We start from the raw sequence: 24,638 nt of genomic DNA on the forward strand, positions 1-24,638 counted from the left end.
ACGAAATTACGTTAATTTCCTCCAAAATGATTTTTTTCAGTAAAGCATTTACAAAAACAAAATATTGGCAGTTGGAGAACCCCCTCAGATATTCAGCTGGTCCTGCTGCGGGTGAGAATACTGCACATGTGCTTTAGCTATTGTCTGTGGATGATGTATGTAGCTCAGGGGTGGCCAAACTCAGTCCTCGAGATCTACCAACAGTTCACGTTTTCCAGGTCACCCAGCAGGTGCACAGGTGTAGTCATTACTCACTGACACATTTTGAAAGATCCACAGGTGAAGCTAATTATTTCACTTGCGATTCTGTGAGGAGACCTGGAAAACGTGAACTGTTGGTATCTCTCGAGGACCGAGTTTGGTCACCCCTGAGGTACTGTAGGGTGTAGGTATTAAGGTGCCCACTTGTATTTTACACATTACTCTCCTAGATAAATAAACAAAAAGCATGCCAAGAGGTCATCCAAACACTGTACTGTATATACATCATCCAGGAGATTCTGAAATGTTTGGACAGCAGGTATTTCACTCAGTATTCTTGTGAGCCTTTGTGACAATAAAAGGATTGTTGTTGTTTTTAAGTAGTCTGAAACAAACAGAAACCACCTGAAAATATATACCATTATGTCTTATATAGGAGAAAACTAAAGGAGAAAACAATTATTGGAATACTTTCTTTAAACTAGAATATATATACCGGTGCTGCAGATGTTAAATACTTTCTTTTTCTATTTATGCCATTATGTCTGTCTGTTTGTATGGCTTAGTAATAAAGATGTGTCCTTATACACTATGACTTCAGTAGCGCCAAATAGCCCCTCTACGTGTCAGGTCCTGAGCGATTCCGCCGCGCCGAACGTCTTTCTCGCTCAAAATTTGCATCTTATTCGCCTAAATAAAACAGCTGGGAGAGACAAAATTACATTGCTGGATTACACTGATCTATTTGATCATTTCTACATCTGTGTGCGATGGAGTCCGAATCTGTATCAAAAGGGCTCTGATGCGAGCGGCCGCGGCTTTCCTCACGCCAAGTTCCATTGCGCTTAATCTGCGACTTTGTACGTGTGTAAAACCTGTTCATGTGTGGTTAATGTCACAGCCTAGTATCTCTAGTACATTGTGAGTAGCTTTTCGCTGAGACTGCTATGCTTATAAAAGACATAATTGAAATGGCACGATAATCCTCTCGGAGCGTCTGAGTCTTGCCAGTCATCTCGAGCTGTATGACGTATAGATGCTAGGGGGTATATTTACTAAAGAGCGGGTTTTTAGAAGTGGAGATGTTGCCCATAGCAACCAATCAGGTTTTATTTTCTTGAAGGTGCTAGATAAATGGGAAGTAGAATCTGATTGGTTGCTATGGGCAACATCTCCAATTCTAAAAAAACAGCACTTTAGTAAATATAACCCTAGATGTATGAGGACACTTCTGTAGAGCAATTATCATACAAATATATATCTTTCCAAAAGACCCACACAAGAATGGATATTTGTTTAAGTAACTTTAGAGAATTATTAACATAAAACATATGGTGCAATATAAAACAATATAGAAAATGCAGATAGGATTTATGTAGCTATTTGATAAGGAATTCAGTCATTGCCTGCCATCAGTGGAATAAAATAGACCTTTAAATCTAAAACTAATTTTATCATTTTTAGAGGATCCTATAATGCTGGCAGGACTTATATAAATTCCAGTATTCCTATAATCAGAACATGCTGATTCGATTTTGGGTACATGTCTGGATTTGTAATACACAAAAGGTAAATATGAAAGAATAATAGTTTCTGCCCAGAAAACCCGGTATCCTCAACCTCTCAATACCACACCTACCTTTTAATAGGCACAGCTGTTTCCGCATCGTACAGTAAACGGTTTGTCGCAATTCAAGTGCAAGAACTCTGTATGTAAAATCGGCCATGAAAATGTGCACTGGGGACATGCACCTCCTAAAGTGCAGCCACAATAAAAAAAAATCTGCATCCTAATGTTTTGGCTAAATTACCTACGGAACCCTCGCCGGCATTGACTGCCGCACATGTGTGGTCAGCAGACAGCGCATGTGGAGTAGCGCACTGATGTTCGGAAAGAGGGGGAAGTGATTGCATTAGGAATCACTGCCCTGCAAATAAGAAATTATAATTATTGGGTCTAAAATGAATAAATAAATAATTTATAAATATGCCTGTTAACATCCGCACTGTTAAAATTTCATAAGCAGCTACAGTATTTAACCATTTCGGGATCCCAGCGCAGACTTTCTTGGTTCATCTAGAGTCACTGCTGAAATAGTGACTACTGTGGACATCCAGGGTTATATTGACTAAAGTGCGGGTTAATAGAAGTAAAGATGTTGCCCATAGCAACCAATCAGATTCTAGCTATTATCTTCTAGAAGATGCTAGTATCTGATTGGTAGCTATGGGCAACACCTTCACTTCTGTCAACCTGCACATTAGTAAATATACCCCCCCAGACTGCATCCCGGATTGTTGGAGCTGATAAGAGAACTAAGGATTCTTATAAGCAAACATAACGTACATAGGGGCTGACTCAGCACTGCACATAAGTGCAATGCTGAATGTAGATTCTCGATTATCGTGCGAGTGTGCAGAATGGGTCCTGCATAAACGCACAGCAGCCCCTTCTGTGCCTCTGCCTGATTGACAGGCAGAGGCATTTAAGGGGCGGTGCGGGGGCATGGTATGGCCAGCACTCCCAGAAACTGAGGCGTGCCTGCCCCATTTTACGGGAGTGGCAAGGCCAGGGACTGAGGCTTACTGAGCTGGCTGGCAGCCTGGCGCCATCCACCATTGACCTCCGATGGTCACATTGGTGATTCCAGCCTGAGACCTTGGTCGCAGTGCTGGGATCACAAATGCAGTATGGGGTGTCATACACTTCCTGCTGCATTTGCTTGTTAGCAAGGACGGAATTGCAATTCCGTCTGATGCTGAATCGCCCACATAGACACAAGAACTCAGCACAAATCTTGTCCCATCAATAAATTATTTTTTTCTTTAATATCTGAAAGCTTAAAACAGCAATACAATTATTTATACATAATTATGGCCCCAAAGATATATTGCTCTTTTCACTGTAATGTGCGGTTGTAGTTACCTCAGCATATTTTGGCAGGTACAGTAAGTAATAATTAATACTTTACCATTAAAATATGATCTTCCTTAATTTTCTTAATTGTTGCCAGTGTTAATATTTCCTTGTAAATGCTGCTTACATCTCAGTCAGTAAATGAATGCATTTATTCCTTCAGTTTATTAGCTTACATTAAGATGTCTTGTACAAGAGTACAAACGTTTCCAAACTTCAAGCATTTAAGAAACATTGGGCTTATGTCCCGATTCAGACCCGTTCGCTTAGCCGCGGATGCACGCTATGGGCGGTTATCGCCTGCATGCGTCAAAATATGCATACGCGAACCAGTCACTGAGTCCTGTAATTGTGCGCTCGTAGTACACAGACTGGACGCTACTTTGAGTGACAGATAGCGCCGTTTGTGTGTGGTAACAGGGGAAGGTGCTTGTGAACGGGGGAGTGGTGCAGCGAACGCAGTCGAGCCTGCAGTGATCGCAGTGCTTGCGGCGGGCTAGGGTCTACCTCAAGTACTGCGAACAGATGACGTGTGTTAAGAAAGAAAAGTGGGCGTCTTTACACCAGCGTGCCATCGCTCTCTAAGACATAGAGGACGCCCTTATACCAGACAGTGCGATCGCGGAATTTGCATACCCGACCCCTTTTGGCTTAGAGAAAACGCAGCTTAGCGTCTGGGTCAGAATCGTCCCCCTAGTTCAGTTGCCTACATCCCTGCGGCTGCTCTGCCTGTATACATATGTGTGTGAGAGAAGCCATCGCCATTGTCAGCACGCATTTATATCAGCCTTGTCATTGGTTCAAAAGATGCCTCTGAATTCACCGGATCTCAGAATACACTCACCTCTATATAGCCAGCAATTCTGTCACCCATGACTCTCCCACGGCACACGTACCCTACCTGCAAACTCCTAGTTGCCATCCAGTTCCACCCAACCAGCCGCAAGTGGAGATCAGACTAACTAGTGAGCACTCTGAGTCACTTTTAGGTCCACAGAGATGTCTATCTATGCCTTGGGAGCCCTTGGATGCATGCACAGTGCAGAAATCCACTAATGCGGCCGCAGAGGGCCTGAATTTGAGTCAGAGTGATCTCTGTGCATGGGCACAAGTGGTGAGTTGTAGCATAAATCACATGAATAGAGGCAAATGTATGCATGTTTACATATCTGTGTCCTTTTCTGAGTCGATCAGCACTTGGCCAAATCTGTCCTTGAAATGACGGCATTTTGGGGCGAAATTAGGCATTTTGGGGCGACAATTGGGCTGCCCCAAAATGGAACTGCCCTGCCTTGAAGAGGGAGTATGTCTTCTTGGAGCCCATGTACCGGATGATACATCTGGTCGCTATGATCGCATTTTGCAATGCGATCATGGGCGGTACTGTAATGTCCTAATCGCGTTCTCAGCCACTCTCAGCTGAGCGCTCGCAACCGGGTCGATGGTGGCCCACAGCGCATGTGCACGACGGAGCCGGCTCCGTCGTGCGCATGCGTGAGACTTGGCTAGCGACAGGCAATCCATTGCTCCAGGTCTCGCACCAAAGGGGGCGAGCTGTCGATGTTGAGTGACAGCTCGCCCCCTTTGGTGGGCGGGCCGGGGGGTGGCTGCCCAAACGGAGGCGTTCCCATCAGAACGCCTGCCGTTTGGGGGCAGCCCCACTGACATCACAAGTGATGTCAGTGGAGAGCTTTCATCTCTGTTAGAGCCGAAAGCTCTCTGGGGCTTGCGATGAATGAGACCCTACCACAAGGGTCTCGTCGCAAGCCCGATGGCTGCTCGCTATAGCTGTGGGTGGTCACAGCTATGCGAGCGGCCAAGTGGCCACTCCAAAAAAAAAACAGCCCGTCCCTGATTCAGAGCGAGCGTTCTGTCAGAGCGAGCGGCTCTGAATCAGGCCCTGTGTGCACTACAATTTTTAACTTATTATATACCCAAAGTCAAATTCAAGAGGAAAATAAAATGTCTGTGTAAGGTGCACTGAATAATAAATAAAATATAGCTTTTAATTGTTTAAAATGTATTACTTTAGATAGAAAAATAGTTAAAATATAGTAACATAAGAAATGTATATTTTGCAATATCAAAATAAGTATCTCTGTGATGACTTCATAAGGATTGGAAGTAATTCCTTCGGGATGCAGTCAGGAAGCCGACGGTCGAAATGCCAGCCGCTGGCTTCCCAACTGTATAATCCCAGCAGGGGACTAATGACACGCATCGAATCCTAACGCCTGTCATTTTACCTACGCCAGGAGCCCGACGCCTGGCATACCGTTCGAAGGTAAGCCGGGCGCGGACAGCCGCGGGGGGGAAGGGTTAGGTTAGGGGCTCCCGGCGGGGACTTATGGTTAGGCACCCACCGGGAGGGTTAGGGTTAGGCAAGGGGAAGGGGGGGTTTAGGGCTAGGCACCCCCCGGGAGGGTTAGGGTTATACTAGGGGAAGGGGGGGTTCCTATGCGGTTAACCACAAATATACAATAATGAGAGAGAGAGAGAGAGAGAGAGAGAGAGAGATATATATATATATATATATATATATATATATCTGAATTCTGGGGAATTATCTGTGCTGGATCCCGAACAATGGTAAAGTACCTGTATCCTCATGACCCTATATACCTCTCTCAGGTAATTTCCCTCCCCTACTTCCTGTGAGTTGACCACACTGTCCTTACCTTCCTCCCCTGCTAACTCCAATCCCCCCACCCCTCTACTGACCCACTAAACCAGGTTTTCTAATAACAAACCATGCGCTTACATTTCCTCGTACTTAATTTAGTACTCGTATGCTTAACACTGGGGGATTACCCTGTATTGAAATGTGCTCACATAAGCCCCCTGTACCAGTAAGAGCCCATTGTATATTTAATGTAGCGAATGGCATAGATCTATTTAACTTTGTGTGTGTCACTAGTCCATGCACTATTGTGTCCATATATGTTCTTATTAATTTTTGTATATTCAACTTCCCTGTATTATTTATATATAAGTTTATAACGTTTCTCTGTAGAATGTTTGTGTTCCCTGTGTGCTTGTTCTCCCAGCACTGTCTGTCTATGGGATTGGCATGAAATACTGCCGCACGGTTCAAATCCCAACGCCGGAAGACCGGCAGTGAAGATCCTGACAGGTAAGTATTTTAACTATTACAAACCCTATTCCCCCCCTAACCCTAACCTCCCCCCCAAGGGGTGTCTACCCCTAACCTCTCCCCCAAGTGTCTAACCCTAACTTCCCCTGTAAGTGCCTAAACCTAACCCTCCTTTCCCCACAGCCTAAACCTAAGTCTCCCCCCTTCTCCTAGCCTAACCGTAACCCTCCCGGGGGGTGTCTGACCCTAAGTCCCCCATGGGAGCCCCTAACCTAACCCTCCCCCCCCCCGTGCGGCTGTGTGCGCCTGCCGCCCAGCTTACCTTCGTTAGGTATGCCGGGCGTCGGGCTCCCGGCATAGGTAAAATGACGGGCATCGGGATTTCTATGCCGGTCATTAGACCCCTACCGGGAGTAGACAGTCGGGAAGCCGGTGGTCGGCATTTCGACCGTGGCTTCCTGACTGCAACCCCTATCTATAACCACAGTCTGATAAAGAGGTAACTGTAGCTGAATGTTACAATTTCTATATTGCAACTTATGTATCCATTAATCATAACATTAATCATAACATGTCTATTTTCTGCTTGAATTAGCAGGTCTATTCGGGGGTAAGCACTAATCGATTAAGGTACTAGGCAGGTATTATCACTACTGTATCTCAGCTTATCATTTGAGGAGTTATATCAATTGGTGGTTAACGACCATTAGTAGTTGACTGCCAATATTGTAACTTAATTAAAGTGTCCACTCCCACACTTGCAGTAGTTAAAATTGGATAAATTGAAAATAGATTACTTTGACATTAGTAATCCCATTAATTTACAGCATTGTAGCTATTTTAGTCAATAGGCGTTCAGACCATTATATCCAGTTAACCCTGGAAAAGAAAACACCAGATGAGTGTCGATTACTTATAATATAAGTGGAGTAATAGTTTCCATTATTTATTAAGCTTATATTATTAACAATGTACGTGTGGGTGTCTACTAATGAAAAGAACCTACAGACTCATAACAGGCAGCGAAAGCATGATGACTATTGTCATTAGCCATCAAATGTCATTGCTACAGCATGATCAATGCACTGGCTCCCATGCTGATTAGGCAAAAGTTGTCAATTTAGTGCGTTGGTGGTGGACTATTCTGTTATAGATTCTGTGTTAGCCAGTTACTTGTATACAATGCATATAATAATGCTTGCCATTTAAATAAGTAGGCTAATACATCTTTGAACAGGTACACACAGTAGTCTATTATATCCACTGCCTTAGCCCCCGCACTTTATATTGCAGTGGAGATCTAAATTGAAGGGCTTGTTGAAAACACTGCAAACAAACAGCAGAAATGCTGGTGAGCGTTTCGCTATACTGCTCTAACAATGAAGCAAAGTTATAATAATCACAGTCAGCTACTAATGGTTGTTAACCATTAATTGATATAACTCCTCATATCATAAGCTGAGACACAACATGTATAATACCTGCCTAGTACCATAACTGATTAGAGCTTTCCAAATAATAAATTTTTTCCACTAACCTCAAAATCCTGGGTTATTGCACGTGAGCGCACATGAACCCGGGATTTTGTTAAGTGTAAACGGCTCCACCTGAGTCAAGTCACCCGGGAAGCCAACCCTGCTAGCGAGCAGGGTTTTTTCCCTGGAAGGACCCGGGTAAGGCTCATTGGGAATTGATATGAATTACCGCCGTATGTAAGCTCAGCGGATGAAATACCGACGCTGGAAGGCCGGCACATGAAGATCCCGACAGAGGTAAGTAAAACCCCTAACCCTCCCCTCTCCCCACCCCTAACCCTCCCTTAGGGGTGCCTAATCCTAACCTCCCCCCCCCCGTAAGTGCCTATACCCAACCCCCCCTCCCCACACCCTAAACCTAACCCTCCCGGGGGCTAATGTCAACCCTGGGTGCCTGACGCTTACACCTCCTTCCCCTAGCCTGAGGGGGGGTGCCTAACCCTAAGACACTCCGGGAGTCCCTAAACCTAACCCTCCCCCCCCCTGCGGCTATCATCTCCTGATGCCTGGCTTACCTACGTTTGGTATGCCGGGCGTCAGGATTTTGGCGTGGGGCTAATGATAGGCTTCCGGATTTAGACGCCGATCATTAGTTCTATGATAGGATTTCACTGTCGGGAATGCCGACTGCCTGCTTCCTGAATACATCCTGCTCAGCGTAAAGGGGTAACACAGGGTGAGTAAGAAGATTATGTCATCTCCAAGCGCTGGCACTGAACCCATGTGCCAATCCGGGAATAACCTGTTTGGCCCCTCGGTGGAAAAGGAGTCTGTCCCAAGTCTGACTTGGTTTGAAATTATGGGCCTGATTCAGACCCACTCGCTAAATGCGTTCGCACGCAGCCGTCAGCTGTGGCTGACCAAACCCTACCGCAAGCACTGCGAGTGCTTCAGTGTGTAATTCAGCCATGTGATGTGTATTATGACGCATCTTAATTATGCACGCCTCTGAAAACAGCGTTAAGACGCTCAGACGCCTGCATTCGCACCACCACACCCCTGTTTCCATCGACCAACCATTGTTACCACCCACAAACGGCTTGTCCTGCCACTCAATCTAGCAAGGCGTCTGTGTAAAAGGGGCAATCACTTCGCAGTCGCATGGACTGGTTCACGCAAGCGCATTGCGTCTTATACGCATGCACAGATTGCAAACATCAGCAGGCTACGTGCGAAAGCAACCTAGCGAATGGGACTGAATCAGGCCCTATGTTGTAAATCTCAGGTCAGACCCAGGACTTAAGTGAAAAGCAGTATAAGTTACACCACTGAGTAGCCCTGCTCATTCATGCAGATACTAGACATATTATTATTAATGGATACAAAAGTTGCAATACAGCAATTGTAACATTCAGCTACACTTCTGCTATAATTACTTCTTTATCAGACTGGCTATAGATAGACAATGCTGGGAGAACAAGCACACAGGGAACACTATTCATTCTACAGAGGAAATTTATATATATAAATAATATGAGGAAGTTGACTATTAACAAATAAATAAGAAGATATATGGACACAATAGTATCTAATGACACACACATAAGCTAAATAGGTTTGTGCCATTCACTACACTAAATATATACGGGGGGCTCTTAACGTGAACCAAGGAGCTTATGTAAACACATTTCAATAGAGTAAATTACCCAGTATTCAGATATTTTGCAACCCATAAGTACATTAATGGTATCTCTCTCTCTCTCTCTCTCTCTCTCTCTCTCATATCCATGCTTGAGCACAGGTGACTAAATAGTACCTCAGTTAATTTGATCTAACCATCTGGAATCAAGCATGGATATTCTTAAAACCTGGAATGTAATGGCGAAGTTTGGGAACCTCTGTGTCAAGTCCAAGGGTTCTCCACTCCAATCCTGAAATCCTGTTTTAAGAATTAACCATAGAGATGAGAACCTGTGTCGCTGCCCTTGCCTTCTGAGCACATTGTCATGACGTCGTGCCAAGGGGGCGGGTGGGCATAGCTACCATCACTGAGGACCTGCCCTGTGTGTCCTGAGCATGCTCCGAATGGCTGTGCAGGCTGCAGGGTGCATGCCCAAGGCATCCAAAGCACTCTCTAGGCAGCACTGCAGCAGCGATACTGACTGCATGGTTTCATTTCAGGCACCCTGATAGCCAGATGCAGGGGCTGTGGGACAGCAATGGTGCCACCCCAGGACAGTGCGCCCTGTGTGATGGCACTGCTTGCACACCCCTAGTTATGGCGCTGCTTTGGGTTACCTAGCTATTGCTTTAGTTACTGATGCAAGTAAATGGCACAGGCTCAGTGACAGATATGACTCTGGAATGATACAAACTCTCCAGCCAGCCGCACAGTCTTTATAAGAGTCAGTATTTCAAAGAATCAGTTGGCAGCTCTGTATAATACTTTCCTGATATTGTAGGCACAATGCAATGCTCTGTTCTGGGAACGTTCAGTGGAAATTTTCGCTGTTGATGTCGATATTTTTTTTATGCAGTTTACAATTTGGTACATAATTATTATCTAGTTTACCGGCACTCACTGTGTTCCCATGACCATTCCAGGTTTTTCCTGCCTTTAACCATGTTTGTATTTAAAGTCACTGTCTGCTCAAAAAGTAACCGTGGCATATTTCCGTGAAATCACAGTACATATAAATGTATTACAACACCAGGTGTGCAGGAATGAGGGCGGAGGCGATGGCTCCGGGCGAAGTGGTGATGTTGGCTCCACATTACAGCTGGTAGAGTATTCCTTGAGGTTGACACTGACAGATGTTTTCATCCCAGATTTATTGAAACTGACATGCTGTATCCCTGACATGGCGAGCAGCTATGCACTATCATATAAGCTGGGAGGCAGAGACTCCGTGTCTCTCATCTGATGGAATTATCCTGTAAGCACAGGGTGGTCTATAAATGCATTGGTCAAAGGGTGTCCGGGGAGAAGTGAGGACTAAACTGGAGTTAGGACAAGTAGCACAGAAATGATCTATTGTATTATCCCCGACTGGGTCAGTCCAGCACAGGCACAGTAGAAGGCTAGAAGGAGGCCCTGCACCCTCCTCTCACAGCTCTCACTGTTTGTCCAACTCCCAGACCCAGTATCTCTTCTTCTCATGCTTACTTACTCTCCTGAAATGTGCGGGAGACACATGATTTTTCTGGTAGTCCCCTGCACCCCTGGAAGAGTGGGTGGATATCCCTCATCCCGCATGCTTCCCAGTGAAGTGGGCAGGATTGGGAGATAATACCGGGAATTGGCACCCTATAGGGAGGGACAGGGCTAAAATGATAATAATCTAGTCATTTTACCCCATCTCCTCCCAATGAACCCGCTATTTGTGGCATTTTGCCATAATGGGGGTGGGGCATAAGGACATAAGAGCACGGTCCCACCCCCAAAGTGGTCAGCTGCATCTCCTCTCTGGACTTCCTCCAGAAAGAAGAATTTTAAAGTAGGCAAGTATGCTTCTTCTCCCAGCACTATTTGCATGCACTCGAATCTCTCACCACCTGGAGCCGGCAACCTCCGAGTGCAGCATAGTGGGGCACAGGAAAAAATGTGACTGTCTAAAGTGGATAGCAGATAGTGACAACACTAATGAGAGGAGGGTGGAAAATTAATTACAGGGTTGAGGAGATCAGTGGGAAACGCAGGATTTCTAGAGGGGGGGTTTCCAAATGCCTGATTTTAGAGCAAATGTGGCCAGTCCATGAAGAGGGCAGAATTAGTACTCAACCAGTTTTATTATGTGTCATAAAAAGTGCATTGTCTATCATATTTCCAGCATATACAGGACCAGCGATCACAGTAAGCCATTGGATGCAGCAGTAGGGCCATCCTGCCTGAGCTGAATGTTTTTATATTAGATGTGGGCACCATTCCAGACTATTGGAGCAAGTCCGGGAGCCTGGAGGAACAGCAGAAGAACCTTGCACTGCCCTGGACATAAATGTACATATTGGGCTCTATAGCAGTGCATCCCTAATAGTGCATGTTTTGCAGATCTCCTAGTTGGTGCACAGGTTATTTATTACTGTTTGATACATGTTAAAAGATTCACAGATGGTGCTAATTATTTCATTTGTGATACTGAGAAGAACATGCAACACTAGCAAAATTCTATTATATTACTATTTCTACTGTGGTTATGTGTGTGCTGGGGAGGGGGGTTTCCAGGCAGATGTAAGGCACAGTTTAAGTGTCCCATAGACCCAGGACTATGGACCTCATTCAGAGTCGGTCGTAAGCGGCCGCTCGGTCGTACCCAGCGATGTTCACAAAACAGCGCATGCGTATGTGTCGCAATGCGCGTGAGCAAACTAGCTGTTGCGATTGGAAATTTTTGTCTCCTTCAACTTGGCCAGGTCGTTAGTTTGAGTGACAGGATGAGGCGTTTGTGGGTGGTAACAGGGGAAGGTGCTTGCGAACGGGGGAGTGGAGATCCGAACGCAGGTGTACCTGACTATGCAAACGGCGTTTTATGGGAGTGCATAATTAACTAAGTAGTGTCATGGCACATGTGACATGGGAGGTTTTGACACTGACTTGATCGTAGTGCTTAAGAGAGGGTATGGTCAACCTTAAGCTCTATGACCAGCTCCGATGGTTCCCGATGGTCTCAATTAATCCTTACATGCCCAGAGATGAAGTGTATTGCGAATGAGAATGGGGCGTGTTTTTAGTCTTACGGCCGCATCCTCCCCTCGCTCGTCCAGCTAACGATCCCATCTTAACAACACAACTTGCGAACTCTTCATTTGCATATCCGACCCCTTTACCCTTACGACCGAGCGGCCACAACGACCGACTCTGAATGAGGTCCTATGTCCTGACTGTTTGGAGTTTTGTTCCCCTTCATGCTGTTCTAGACACCCCCTGTCCAAACAGTCAGCAGCACGTATACACTATGGACCTGCTTGTGAGTCGCACACAGCTTTGGATGTGGCAGCACCTAATGATTTGTCTATACTGAGTTGCGCATATGCACAAGAGACGCTAAATTCAGTCAGAACCCCTGCACCTAGTATGGGGTAGATGTACGTGCCAATGATAGTAATGACCAGTGGTGGCTTCAGGTTTGGGATCCAAAATTCATATAGAGGAGCCACATCAACTGCCAGTGAATCCTGGCCGACGATGTTTGGCAGCGTTTGGGGTGGCAGTTGGTGTGGCTCCCCTATCTGAATTTTGGACTGTGCTGTAGCCCCACCTCTGGAGCCACCACTGGTAATGAGGGCTGCTCTTGTGGACGGAGAACATAGGGCTCTGAGTTTGCTAAGATATGTACAGCTCAGAATTTGTGTATAAAGTCACCTTAGCATTCCATTCACAGCGTGCGCCAGGAGCCGTGTTCGCATTATGTGTGAATCAGAATCAGGCCCTTTTTGTCCCAGTGTAGTTCCACATCCAGTTTTACCTACAGGACATATTAAGCACTGCACACACTGTATAGATGTACAGAAACAAGCTAGCAATACAGAATATATGTTTTATATATGTGCTGCTGGCACTGACTTCAAATCCGTGTTCCAGAATCTGTTGAGCACATTTTGTAACCCTGCTATCTGTGTTTATGTTTGATACACTGGGCTATTATACTTGCTGTACTCATGTCCCACCCACCATTCTTACTTCCCATAGCCTCTCATTTATCTTCCCATTCAATGTGACAAAAATCAGCATTTAGAAAGAATACAGAGAATGTATTTTCATTACCCTTAAAAGAGGAAGTAACCTCATTTTGCTGCCGATGGTGTTGTTCCCATGTACAATGTCTGTGAACTTGTTTTCTCTAATATATATGATGGCACAAAAGGCAATGATATTGTACCATTTGAAAAATGAGCGAGAAAAACTTTCCATGGTAACCGCATTGTATCCCAACATCAGTTACATTATGGCATGTCACAGAGATCCACTCAAACTATGACATATCTTCCTGGCTTTTGAAGTTTGGTGCCTTTGTTTCCTGGTACCTTTGTCTCGTCCGCTCTGCCTAGGAGCCTGCATGTAATTGCTGGGTAGTGACAGGTACAGTCTCCTCAGCTGCATTACTCAGCCCACAGGCATCTCATTCACCTACAGTATGATCATTCCCCAGATACTCCTTATTGTGCTTTCTTGTACAGTAAATCAGCTTGGCCAGTGGAATTTACTTCTTGTATCTTGCACTTTCCTATCAGGGATTATAACATGGTGCAGACCTCCTAGAGGTCCCGGTTTTGGTGGAACAGTCCCATTGCACAGCACTAGTAATAGGAGAGTAGCTTGGGGTGGGGTTTATGCAGATTGGAGGGGAGATGTATCAAACCTTAGAGAGATATAAAATGGAGTTGCCCATATCACCAATTATCTTTTAACTGTCATTTACCTAACACAGTCCATGAAATGAAAGTTAGGAGCTGATTGGTTGTTTTGGGCAATGTTTCCACTTTATTCCTCTCAAAGTTTGATACATCTCCCCCTGGGGCAGGTTTTAGGGGACCTGGTTTTCTCAGACTTTGCGGGGTAAATTTACTAAGATCCGTGTTTGTCCCGATTTGCATTTTCGGGTTATAATATCACTTTTTTGCAAATCGGGAGTTTACTTCCATAAAAGTCGGGTGATTTCTTAATTTTTTCAGGTTGAAATCGAGCGGTTTGACGCCGCAAATTCAGCCGTGTTGAACAATAGAAATGATATCATCATCGGCTCAATTTGGAAGTACTTTTCACTTCTTCATACAAATCGGGAATTTACCATTATTCATTTTGCTAAAGTCGCCCGTTTTACACTCAAATCGAGGGCCTCAATAGAAGTTTTAAATGCACCACCTCCTGAGCTGCGAGTTGTCATTCAACATACACAAATCAGTGTGATTTGTGTGTTTCTGAATGGCAAATGTGTTGTAATGGTTAATTTAAAAAAAAAAATGATATGAGGTCCCCCCAAAAGGCTAACAAGCCCTGGACTTGCCAGCCAGTCCTGGTACCTAAAATTACGGGGAAGAAAATTAGTACGGTTCCACCATAAATTAGGTACCAGCACCAGGATGCAGGGCCAGTCCTGGTTTTAATAATAGTGGGGAAAAAATGCGTAGGGGTCCCCCTAAAATTAAAACCAGAACCGGACCCTTTCTAGCAGGGGGCTGATGCCACAGCCAGGGGAGCCCATTCACCGGGCCCCCAGCCGCAGCATCAGTCCTGACTGCAAGTTTGCCCAGGCTAGGGATCCCTGGGGAGTTGGAGACCACCCAATAAAGGGGTCCCATTCTCCAGGGCACTCCTAGCCTAAGCTGATAGCCCAGGGCTATCCCCACCACCCTAGGGCAGTGGGTGGCGTGTTGATAGTGTATGTAGTGTGTAAAAAATATAAATATCAACATTGTCTTTGCAGTGGAACTACAGGTACCAGCAAGCCTCCCCCGCATGCTGGTACTTGGAGAACCACAAGTACCAGCATTAAGGGCCTGCTGGTACCTGTAGTTCACCTGTAAAGAAATTTGTAAAAAAACACACACACTGTGAAAGTACAGTTTTATTACATACACACACACACACACACACACACACACACACACACACACACACACACACACACACACACACACACACACACACACACACACACACACACACACACACGCACTCACCTACATTACCAGGAGTGGTCCCCAAGGTCTTCTTAAAACAAAAAAACAAAAATCACTTCCACGCAAAAGATACCAACCAGGATGGTTGATATCTCCCGAATGAAACGCTCAGATGTGGCTGAAAGACATCTGCCCCCGCCTATCTCACCCAATGCTCAGCTCCTCCATTGAAGTCAATGGAGAGCTGCTTTTTACTAAAGTTCATTCTGCGGTTCGCACCATTGACTCCCAATGGAGGAGCCATACATTGGATGTAAGAGGTGGGGGCTCACCTCTCTCAGCCAATGAACACTTAGATATGGCTCCCTGGCCTGGGCTGACTAGCGGTCAGGACTGATGCTGCGGCTTGAGGGCCTCGTGAAAGGGCTCCCTTGGCTGTGGCATCAGCCCTCCGCTAGAAAGGGTCCGGTGCTGGTTCTGCGAATTACAGGGGGATCCTACACATTTTTTACCCCTGTAATTCCAAAACCAGAACTGTTCCCAGAGCCCAGTGCAGGTTGTACTAACTACAGTGGAACCCTACGCCTTTTTTTCCCTGTACTTAGACAACCAGGACTGGCTATGAAAAGTCTGGGGCTAGTTCTGTTTTAGGGGGGGACCCCACGTCAAGTTTTACCAAAATTTGAACCCTTAAAATAAAAAAAAAGCAAGCAGTCTGCACATATTTCACTGATATGTGCAGGTTGCTTGTTCGGGAGAGAAATTGACCAGTGAAATTGGGACTTCAAAATGAACAAGATCGACCAAATACACTATCAATCAAAATGATCCTGTCAAAACCGGGAGCTTGGTAAATTCATGATTTTTTAAGTGAAAAAAACCCGCCGTTTTTGATCGATCCTGTCTGAGTTGTAAAACGGTACAAATCAGGACCAAATCAAATCTTAGTAAATTTCCCCCTGCATGTCTAAATGTTGAGAGGTATGATTGTGTTATCCTTGTGCCTGTATACTGATATCTGTTCTAGCAGGTGGAATTTCCATGGTAACATTTAGAGACTTCAGGATTTAAACCTTGTGTTGGTTCCAACCGCATATGCTCATTGTATTGGTCGTACTCTTTGTATGTCTCGGGAAAATAAATCTTTCGGACTTTGGAACTCAAAGTAAGCTAATTGGAATTCACAATTATTTTACTTTAATAGGGTATTGGTTTGGTTTAGTCCCACCCCTGTCAATTAAAGCAGCGTACAACACTTGGTGATTAGGAAAGACAGTACTATTATGACATCGTAATCATAAAATTGTTCCTGATCCCCTGTAGTGCCTACACTGAATGATATGTCAGTCAGTGTAGGCACCCTCCCTCATCCCTGAACATGGTGAATCTATCGTAATCGGCAGATTGACCAACATGTTCAGGCGATGATAGATGTCGGTAACGACCAGCGGGAGTGCGCATCGCTGGTCGTTTCCAACATTATAATGCACGATTTGTGTACAATTACTAAGCGATTGCACGATTATGATGTTGTAATCATGCAATCGCTCAGTAATATCGCCCAGTGTGTACACACCTTTAGTTTAGATTTTGGAAAAAGTAGGAAGATACCATGGGCAAGCAACCCAAGGTGATGATGCATGGAAGATGTAAATTACATATATTTCTCTGACTTCCTTTATTGCTGTTATATATTGTCAATTTATGTGTTTCCACAGTCCTGGGGGTATATTTACTAAAGGTTGATTTTTATCCATTTAAAATCAATAAACATTGATGTTGTGTTTCTGGGGCTAAATCATCCATTTACTAACATTTCAAAACCAAATCAAAAGTTGTCTGTTAGTAAAATGTGTGATTTAGCCCCAGAAACACAGCATCAATGTTTATTGATTTTAAATTGATCAAAAGCAATTGAAATGAATCTTTACTAAATATACCCCATGGCAAGGACAGACTCCAGTAACCCCAGAACCGCAGGGAGTGGGGGAGCCACAGTGTGCTACAAAACTTTACCAGCTACTTTTTTGTAGGACAAGATTCAGCCATTGGGTCTCTTACAGAAGCGCTATAATATTATACAATCTTCTATTGTGCGTAAGGATTGTGCACTGGAACAAATGTTTTGCACTTACAAAATGTATTCAGAGACATTCAGCAAACGAGTCGTAGGAAAATGTCGTAATGTGATCTTTTATACCAGTGTTACTGACTCGCAACATATTTATGAAAATGTCAAAATTATTTCTCACTGTCTATTTCTAGACGCCTGTCATTTTCCCGACGCCGGGAGACCAGCATCTGGCATCCCGATCGAAGGGATGCCGGGCGCCGCGAGCGGACAGCCACATTAGGTTTAGGGCACCTGGGGGGGACTTAGGGCTAGGCACCCCCCGGGAAGGTTAGGGTTAGGCTAGGGGGAGGGAGGGTTAGGGATAGGCACCACCCCGGGGGACTTAGGTTTAGGCAGCGGGGAAGGGGAGGTTAGGGTTAGGTACTTAGAGGGGGGTTAGGGTTAGGCACTTGGAGGGGGGAGGTTAGGGTTAGGCACCCCTAAGGAGGGTTAGGGTTAGAGGGTTAGGTTAGGTTAGTTTATACTTACATTTTAGATGATCGGGATTTCCAGCGCTGTCGGTCTTCTGCTGTTTTGTCGGGCTGCCGCTGCCGGGAATCGCACTCCCGGCCATGCGGCAGTTGGGATTTCATACCGATTCCCTCCATAATTATCTGGCATCACCCCTTTTAATGACAGCTGTAACCGGCTCATGTTGAATTAAAAACATTTTGATACTGTTAAAAAGTTGTAATTAATGAGAGACTACAGTAAGCGCAGTAAGATGCCCATCGTGGTCCTATCCTACATGAATACCTTTCATCACTGGCAACAAATATAAAAAAGAAATGCAAAAAAGCCCCCCTCTGTATGACCAACATAGTGTTTATATTGTACTAGCTGTTGCCCGCGGCTTCGTCCACGATGAAATCTCTCTGACATTTTTTTTATTTGAGGTGTTCTAGTTGTATTGCTATGTATAGGGGCCCTATTGCGGGAGCAGCCCATGTGACCAGCAGTGCTATACAGACTGGTGGCAGCAGCACCTTCACATACCACTCACACCAATCCCACTGTGTGCCCTGTGCGCAGACTGCTATGTAACCTCTCCTATTCACCCAGCACTCACACCAATGTCACTGTGTGCCCTGTGCACAGACTGCTATGTAGCCTATCCTATTCACCCAGCACTCACACCAATGTCACTGTGTGCCCTGTGCACAGACTGCTATGTAGCCTATCCTATTCATCCACCGCTCACACCAATGTCACTGTGTGCCCTGTGCACAGACTGCTATGTAGCCTATCCTATTCACCCACCACTCACACCAATGTCACTGTGTGCCCTGTGCACAGACTGCTATGTAGCCTATCCTATTCACCCACCACTCACGCCAATGTCACTGTGTGCCCTGTGCACAGGCTGCTATGTAGCCTATTCTATTCACCCAGCACTCACACCAATGTCACTGTGTGCCCTGTGCACAGACTGCTATGTCACCTATCCTATTCACCCACCACTCACGCCAATGTCACTGTGTGCCCTGTGCACAGGCTGCTATGTAGCCTATCCTATTCACCCACCACTCACACCAATGTCACTGTGTGCCCTGTGCACAGACTGCTATGTCACCTATCCTATTCACCCACCACTCACGCCAATGTCACTGTGTGCCCTGTGCACAGGCTGCTATGTAGCCTATCCTATTCACCCACCACTCACACCAATGTCACTGTGTGCCCTGTGCACAGACTGCTATGTCACCTATCCTATTCAAGTGAAGTACCCCCCACCTACCAGTCACACATGGTGCCGCACTACTCTCTTGCATTGATGATATCAATACAATTTTTTGTTATTGCTCAGCTTTAACTTGACAGACTGAGATGAAACAAAGTGCAGGTTATTTCTAGGAGTTTCAATACAAAATGCAGTTTTCATGAAAATCAGTTCAGTAGTTTTTGCGCCAACTTGGCACAAACAGACAGATACAACATACTTATTATATTAGTATGGATGACCAAGCTGTGTGGTTTCCATAGTTGCTAATTACCCTGTCATTTAATGTTATGCGTTATTCTTACAGTCATCTATCAAATACAGTACAGTACCTTAGTACACACATATATATGTGATGACCCCCTGGCATAAATTGTCACTGACATATGTAACCAGCAAGTAGTGAATATATTTATATAAACGTTTATTTTATGTACAAGTAAGAGGAATAAGTAGTGATAGATACTGAAAAATACAAATTTAATTATAATATACACAACCCCCTCACAGAGCGGAACATGGAGCATACTGGTCACCCATGACTAAAGGAACCTGCGGACGCATGGTACAGGACAGCACCATGCAGCCACAGCAGTGGGGAGACTGACTGCTCATAGCCCGTGAGTGCAGGGAGCTAGAGATGGCTACTGAGTGAGTGTCTCAACACAATGACTCAAATCATTCAGATGTTCGAATAATTCCAGTCACTCAACCACCTCTGTCTCTAGCCTCTTTGTCAGAGAGAGCGGGAGGCGCTACCCGTAATAACAACGATAAGACAGGTGGAGAAAACAACTGAAATGTTCCACTAGGATGCAACAATGTAACTTCTATAGATTGTAGTAGAGATACATGCTGTCCAAAAGTTGAATGGTACAATAAGAGTCAGTACTTGTATAGGAACAGTAATTATACGGGTAGCAGTGAAAAATAGTGACTGCACTTAGCTGGATAGAAAATGATTCCCAACAGCATAGATGAAAGATATTCCAATATATCACTGTAGATGCGTATTAATCAGTATAAAAGAAGCCATGTCCCCAACCATGTAAGAGCAGGTATATAGATGCAGCAGAACCGTGTCCGGCAGCGCAGTGGAGCCGCCGCTCCTGCTAGCAAAGTAACCGCTGATACCTTGATAACTTACCAGCAGCAAATGAATGCAGCGGACACCCCTGTGTTGTAAACAGACACATTGCTTGAAGGCCCTTAGCAGATACCTCTATTTACTGCTCATTATAACAAACTGTATAGATAGCTGGATTGATGTGAATCTGGAAGAGATACAGGGAGATTAAAGGGGCTCGCTTGATATTTCTGGATAAGTACAGCTAGGCTGGGTACACACTAAACAGATATAACTGCAGATGATGGTTTGTTTGTACACACTGAACAACCATCATCTGTGTTCAGTGTGTAGGAGGGGGCCGGTCCCGCTGGCCGGATGGAGGGTCCGCCACCCCCTCCCTGCTGCTGCCACTGTATCTGTACGGGTGGTCTGCATATAAACAGATATGACTGCAGATATATCTGTCCATCAGCTGTGCAGCACAGCCAATGCGATATGTCTGTGAACAACATCGTTCACAGACATATGGCAGGTAGACACTGGCTGACGGGCAGCAGATATATTTGGCCGATCAATTGATTGGCCAATATATCTGTCAGTAAGTCGTCAGCTGCAGTCCTCTGGGAAAGTCAGCATTGCACAGGATAATAAAGAGGCATTAGAACCTGGTAAAACTAAAGTTATTATTAGTCAACTAGTAAGCAAGGGAGAGACTATCACTTTGGAAAGTGCACCACCGTGAGTTATCTAGCTGAAATGTAGATAACATTCTATGAGGCCCCAAGGTCAAAAGCAATTTATATGTTATTGCTTTGATCTCTGTTGAACACTGTAGAATGGTAACCTGTTATTATAGTCTGCTTTTAATAGTTTGTGATGCATAAATCATTATGCACTAGTTTTATTTTATAAAAAGGAAAGTGAAAGCGCATAAGTGCATTAGGATCAACAAATTAACTGTATTGTGCAGTTGTCTATGCTTACTAGCCAGAAGTTCTTTCAGCCAGTGAAGACGACTGAGTTCCAGTTTAATTAATACAATTCTGGTTGTTTTAAGTAAAAGTTATTGTCTAAAAGAAACTTTGTCATTTATATTGTGAAAACTGTTGAAAGTAAAATATGAAAGTTTGATGTTTATCAGTTGCATCTAGAAGTAAACCCTGAATCAATAAATAAAAACTTCACTTCAGAAGAAACCATGGTCATCATTTCTATATGACAGTTTACCTGTTTACCACTTTAGGAAAATAGAGAAACCTGTACCAGTCAGGCCATTCATTTATCCAGATACGATAAGAGACATGGGGCCTATCAACGAGGTTTATCATACGCAATGTGTGATAAAACTCACTGCGTATGATAATAGTGCTCCAGCCAATCTGCTCCTACCTGTCATCTGCTTGAAAAATGACAGTTGGGGGCTGATTGGCTGGAGCAACATTTATCATACGCAACGAGTTTTATGCCAATAATAAGACTTTTTGTTAAATAGGCCCCTAGGGGGTTTATGTATCAAGCAGTGAAAAGTGTGGGGAAGTGGACCATTGGAGCAGATGCTCATAACAACCAATCAGCTTTGAAGTAGCATTTATCAAGTGCAGTCTGGCATGTACTGTATATACACACAGGCACACATAGACACATATGATTCAAATATATAGATCTAGTAGCATTATTTTATCATTTAATTTTACTAATAACTAGATTTATTTACAGTAAAGGCGATTTATTGTCTGTGTGTGTGACATTCCTCTCCTCATTACATTGTGTAGCAGTTCTCACGGTCGGAGGAAGATGTTAGTGATGGTGTCTGTGTGTGTGACGTTCCTCTCCTCATTACATTGTGTAGCAGTTCTCATGGTCGGAGGAAGAAGTTAGTGATGGTGTCTGTGTGTGTGACGTTCCTCTCCTCAATACATTGTGTAGCAGTTCTCACGGTTGGAGGAAGAAGTTAGTGATGGTGTCTGTGTGTGTGACGTTCCTCTCCTCATTACATTGTGTAGCAGTTCTCATGGTCGGAGGAAGAAGTTAGTGATGGTGTCTGTGTGTGTGACATTCCTCTCCTCATTACATTGTGTAGCAGTTCTCATGGTCGGAGGAAGATGTTAGTGATGGTGTCTGTGTGTGTGACGTTCCTCTCCTCATTACATTGTGTAGCAGTTCTCACGGTAGGAGGAAGATGTTAGTGATGGTGTCTTTGTGTGTGACGTTATCGCCAAGCAGCTACAATTATTTACTTTTCAAATTAATTTTGTCTCTGTGAACTTTTGAATATCAGGTCTGAAAATAAGATGTACAATAGCCACACATGATACAGTACATGGTACAGGTAATCCATCATAATGTACATTACAGGTATAAAATATTATTTTTCACCAATAAGCAGTCATGCTGTTTAAAATACAAGTATCAGGCACAGACATTCCAGGTAACACGATTCCCTCCTCCCAAAAAGCTGAAAGAACGCTTGTTCTCTGGCAGAGCTCTTGTAACAAGAATCACAGTGCTTTGCATTTACAGTAACTGCTAACATCCGCCATTTGCTCAGGTGACATGACATAACTTGTGCAATAAATCCCCTTGTACACAATGTCAGTGCAGCTTGATTTAACAATTGCATAGATTAAACAGGGAAATACCTTATTTCCCCATAACCACTATTAACTGCTACTTGATTATGTAAATCAGTTCTTTAGAAATTTGACGATTTCACAATGCCTATGAGCTACACCTGTAGCGTAGCAGATGTAACCTGGGAATTTATGATATATTGTAGTACATGCAAAACCTCTTCTTGACTAAGGCCCTGATTCAGAGCTGGACGCTCTGACAGAGCGCTCGCTCTGAATCAGGGCCGGGGCTATTTTTTTTTTAGAACGGCCTCCTGGCCACTCGCATAGCTGTGGGTGACCACCCACAGCTATAGCGAGCGGCCAGGAAGATGGTTGTGATGGTCTTGACCGTCTGGCTTGCGATGAGACCCTTGTGGTAGGGTCTCGTTGCCGCAAGCCCCAGAGTGCTTTCGGCTCAAACAGAGCCGAAAGCTTTCCCACTGACATCACTTGTGATGTCAGTGGGGCCGCTCCCAAATGGAGGCGTTCACATGGGAACGCCTCCGTTTGGGCAGCCACTAACCCCGCCCGCCTATCAAAGGGGCATGCTGTCACTCAACATCGACAGCACGCCCCCTTTGGTACGAGACCCGGAGCGACGGATTGCCCGTCGCTCTCCGGGTCACGTGCATGCGCACAATGGAGCCGGCTGTGTCATGCGCATGCGTTGTGGGCCACCATCGACCCGGTTGCGAGCGCACATCGCTTGCGACCGGGTCAGAATCAGGCCCAAAATTCCTTGAAGTCCACATACAAATGTTACACATGGGGTTGTAATTGCGGGTAGTCGGGAAATCCTGTTTTATTACTTATGCCAGTGGGAGCTTTCATAGGGCTAATATGAGGATATGTGCCACTTCAAGTGGGAGCTGCACCCCCCACTGTGTTTCCTTCATCCATCAGCCCCATGCTAGGAAACAAGCAACCCTCCTCTGTACACATGGAATGCAGGCTACACGCCCGTGACACTGCCACAAGATAACAATTCCGTGCAATCGCAATGGTGCTGGCCAGTTCCTGTTCCGAAGCGCACATTGCACGCAAAGCAACATCCAGCAAAGATTTCTCAGAATTGGATGGATCTATACAACTGCCTCATGTCCCTTTTGCGCTTGCACTGTATGCTAAAACTAGAGATGAACATATCCTGGCTGCGGTGTCATTTGCATATTTTCGCAGTCGCCTACAAAGACGCAGTTGCATCATACACATAAACAGCATTAATGTGATTATATATTATGTGTACTTAAAACAAAGTATGTCTAAAGGATATTGCAAGCCTTATTAAAAGTACTGAAAAATAGCATGACTGTAGGAAAAAAAAATAAAACTAGGGATAAGGGGGTTCGGATCTCTGCGATCCAAGCAACACCCAAATTTACCCGATCTGAGGCAATCCGGACCCGCCGCTCGGATCTCCCCACCAATTTCAGGCTCCAAATCAAGGCGAAACATCATCAGCTGACGTCGGATTCTCGCAGGTTTTGGATACCTTTATAAGTCCCCGCATCAGTGAATTTGGCGCCACTTGCTGAGTGTGTCTACGCTGCTGTGCACTCTCCTCTCCTTGGCCGGCTGTGGCTGCTCCTGTGTCCTCGGCTCCATGCTGATCGGCTGTGCCGCTGCAAGTGTCTATCCAATCCAGTGACTGCTCCTGTGCTGCTGTGCTGTGTTCCATCCATATACTCCAGTGGCTGCATCTGTGCTCAGTGCTGTGCTGTGTACATCCACTCCTGTGCTGCCGACGCACCTATCCAGTGTCCATCTGCTTCAGTGCTGCTGATGCACCTGTCTGGTGTCCACCTGCTCCAGTGTTGCCA

Source organism: Taudactylus pleione, unplaced genomic scaffold (assembly GCF_031769625.1).
Source record: "Taudactylus pleione unplaced genomic scaffold, aTauple2 ptg000419l, whole genome shotgun sequence".
Classification (NCBI taxonomy): Eukaryota; Metazoa; Chordata; class Amphibia; order Anura; family Myobatrachidae; genus Taudactylus; species Taudactylus pleione.